Source organism: Carlito syrichta, unplaced genomic scaffold (genome assembly GCF_000164805.1).
Source record: "Carlito syrichta isolate Samal-C Ts95f unplaced genomic scaffold, Tarsius_syrichta-2.0.1 Scaffold153825, whole genome shotgun sequence".
Classification (NCBI taxonomy): domain Eukaryota; kingdom Metazoa; phylum Chordata; class Mammalia; order Primates; family Tarsiidae; genus Carlito; species Carlito syrichta.
This window is the reverse complement of record NW_007097921.1, coordinates 14,969-18,992: the sequence shown is the minus strand read 5'-3', so window position 1 is coordinate 18,992 and position 4,024 is coordinate 14,969.

The window sequence follows — 4,024 nt, the reverse complement described above, 5'->3', positions numbered from 1 at the left end:
AAAAAAAAAAAAAAAAAAAAAAATTCCTATAAAGAGTCAAGGCATTGGCTGGGCACAGTGGCTCATGCCTGTAATCCCAGCACTTTGGGAGGTGGAGACGAGGGGACTGCCTGAGTCCAGGATTCAAGACCAGCTTGGGGCAACATGGAGAGACCTCATCTCTACAATAAGTAGAAAAACTAGCTGGGCATGATGGCACGCACCTGTGGTCCCAGCTAGTTGGGAGGCTGAAGCATGAGGATAGCCTGAACCCAGGAGGTTGAGGCTGTGGTCAGCTGTGATCATGCCAGGGCACTTCGGCCTGGGTGACAGAGAGAGACCCCCAACTCAAAAAAAAAGAAAAAAGAAAATGCCTTGCAGCTCACAGCTGCTTTCTGCCCCTGCCTCTCTAGACTCAGAGGGGCTTTTCCCCCAGGGGCAGCTGGAGGGTTTCTACTTGGTGACCTTTGACCTTTTCACCCACCTTCTCCCTCATCCTTCTCTGGAAAAGCTGCTTCGAGTTCCTGGTGACCCTTAGCCTGGGCAGAACGGAAGCATTTGTGTAGGTGGATCGCTCCTACCTCTGGAATGCGAAGGTGCCACGTCGCTGGGCCCTGGAGGATGAGGAACCCATGGGGAGTGGCATTTCTGCCCACCCCCGGGCGTGTCTGGCCCTGGCCTCTGGGTCCCTGGTCCCTCACTGGGCTGGGAGAGGTGGGTGAGGCAATGATGTCCTAGGGAAACTTCTCCAGCCTGTGCTGGCCACTGGACGGGTGAGCTGGGGTGGAGGGACCCTGCCCAGGCCTGCTCTCCCTCCTCTGAGGGACTTGTGTCAACTCTCCCCTCAACTGCCACCCCTTGGAGTCGGACAGGTTCTCCTTGGCCAGAGCAGGAATACGGCGCCCATCTCACCCACTGTGGAAGGGACCCCAGCTCAGGAGGCCTGATCTGGGGGGCAGGGGACCTGAAGCCAATGCTGGAGTGGGGTGGGCCCCACAGGCCCCAAGGTACAAGTCTCCACCTCCTTTCTGGGAAGCTTGCAGGGACCTGGAAGCCACCTTTGCCGACTTGGCTGTAAGCCAGACCTCGTCTCCAGAGGCACAGCGAAGGCTAAGCAGCTGCAGTCCTGGGGGACAGGGTCAGGGGGTGTCACCAGGGGAAAGGAAGGTGGCAGGGATCTGAGGAGAGACGACCCTGGGTGCAACAGCAGACAGAGGAGGCCAAGGAAGGCCAGAATGTGTCCGGGAAGCTCCTGTTCCCAGAGACAGGAAGATTAGTCTGTGGGGGGATGGCTGTCCTGCCCACCCGGACCCCCAATCCAGCTGCTGGCTCCTGGATTCCTCCCTGACCCTGCTGTGGCTGCAGCGGCTCTGGTCAGCATCTTTGGATTTCCACGTGGTCCCCCTAGTCCAAGTCCCTGACATATGGCACCCGTCCTCTGTCAGAGCTCCAGGCCAGCCTTGTCCGCCAGGGAACGGGGGTCCAAGCCCTGGAATCCTGGCTCCTTAACCTGTGGGAGACCCAGTAGCGCCTGTGGGTGACAAGGGCTACCTGGGCTCCCCTACCCATCCGTGCTGAAGCCCATTAGGTGTCAGCAGTCACGCGCCCCCAAGAGGTGCACCCAGATAAGACAGGGTCACACCAGGTGCCTCATGGGTATCAGGATGAAATGAAAATAAACTGATCTCTTCTCCCTGGCCTCGGCTTCTTCTCTCTCCCACGTGGACCTGAAGGTGCTGGTGTAACGGCTCTCTTGAGGGACCCCTTGCCCCCAAATCCTAGCATCGTAAGCTGCAGGGTCCTGGTTGGATGAAGGAGTAGAAGTAACGCCATAGATGTTATCATGAACCCTCCCTTTCACCCACCAGGCTCCTCCCTTCACCCCTCAATGGTCACCTTCTGTAAAATGGAGCTAACAGAAGCCAGTTCACAGGCCTGCCATAAGAACACCAGGACACAGAGCTTGGCTTAGGGTCTAGGAGCCACCATTACTGCACAGGTTTGCAGGCTACCTAAATGTAATTTTTCTGCTTCTTTTTTTTTTTTCTTTTTTGAGTTGGAGTCTCACTCTGTCACCCAGACTGGAATGCATGGCCACTCCCGGCCACCGCAGCCTCGACCTGCTGGGCTCCAGCGATCCTTCCGCCTTCCGCCTCAGCTTTCTGAGTAGCCGGAATTACAGGCACGTGCTACCATGCCCAGCTGATTTTTTTGCTTTATTGTAGAGATGAGGTGTCGCCAAGTTGCTCAGGTGGGTATCAAACCCGCGGGCTCAGGCAATCCACTCACCTCAGTCTCCCAAAGCGCAGGATTATAGCTGAGCCACCGAGCCCGGCCATTTTTTAAAAAAATTTTATTTATTTATTTATGTTTTGAGTTGGAGTCTCACTCTGTCGCCCAGACTGGAGTGCAGTGGCCGCTTCCGGCCACCGTAGCCTCGACCTGCTGGGCTCTGCCGATCTTTCTGCCTCAGCCTTCTGAGTAGCCGGAATTACAGGCACGCGCTACCATGCCCGGCTGATTTTTTTATTTTATTGTAGAGATGAGGTCTCGGCAAGTTGCCCAGGCGGGTCTCGAACCCGCGAGCTCAGGCAATCCACTCACCTCAACCTCCCAAAGCACGGGATTACAGTCCGAGCCACCAAGCCCGGCTCATTTTTTTTTTTTTAAAGAGAGTCTCACTCTGTCATCCAGGCTGGAGTGCAGTGGTGCAATCATAGCTCATGACAGCCTCCAACTCCTGGGCTCAAGGGATCCGCCCACCTCAGCCTCTCGAGTAGCTGGGAATACAGGCACCACCATGTCTGGTTAATTTTTTCATTTTTTACTTTTTCGTAGAGGAGGGGTCTTTCTATGCTGTCCAGGCTGGTCTTGAACTCCTAGGCTCAAGTGATTCTCCTGCCTTGGCCTCCCAAAGCTCTGGGATTATAGGCATGAGCCACCATGCCTGGCCCTAACCTTGATTTCTTTTCTCTTTTTGAGTTGGAGTCTCACTCTGTCACCCAGACTGGAGTGCAGTCGCATGCTCACAGTCACTGCAGCCTTGACCTGCTGGGCTTAGGCGATCCTTCCACTTCAGCCTTCCAAGTAGCTGAAACTACAGGTGTGTGCTACCATGCCCGGCTAATTTTTTTATTTATTGTAGAGACGAGGTCTCGCCAAGTTGTCCAGGCTGTTCTTGAAAATGTGGGCTTAGGCAATCCTCTCACCTCAGCCTCCCAAAGCACTGGGATTATAGGCTCGAGCCACCGTGCCTGGTCTGGTTAATTTTTGTATTCTTTGTAGAGATGAGGTCTCACCAAGTTTCCCAGCTCAAACCCCTGGGCTCAGAAAATCCTCTTGCCTTGGCCTCCCAAAGTGTTGGGATTACAGGCTGAACCATCACACCCAGCCCTGTAATTTCCAATACATGCAGAATTCACTGAGCCTGTCTGATTGATGGGTGTCTAGTTTCTAACCAGAAGGCAATACTGTCAATACTGTAGGACACACCCTCCCATGGACTGCCCTGTCATGGATGGATTGGGATAATTTTAGTGGTATAATCACAGGGTGAGACTACGAACCCTCTTTCATGCTAAGTATTTATTGTTCAAAGGGTCTTTTCGATTTCAGTGGCTCCACCCCTTGGGAAGCAAGTGCTGGGGCCCTGGCAGTGTTGCAATAATCCTTTCCTGTGACCAACCCTCCTCACTCGTGGGCCTCCTGACAACTGGCTAGGTTCAGTCTTTAGTTTCTTGACTCCTCTTCCTCTCTGGTAGATTGCATTTATCTTTGCTTCTTTGGCTTTTGTCAATTTGCATGACTGTTTTTTTTCTTTTTTTTTGAGTCAGTGTCTCACTCTGTTACCTAGGCTGGAGTGGCATGCTCAAGGCCACTGCAACCTTGACCTGCTGGGTTCAGGCGATCCTTCTGCTTCAGCCTTCTAAGTAGCTGGAACCACAGGTGCACGCCACCATGCCCGGCTAATTTTTTGAAAATTAATTGTAAGCCGGGCTCGGTGGCTCAGCCTGTAATCCTGCGCCTTGGGAGGCTGAGGTGAGTG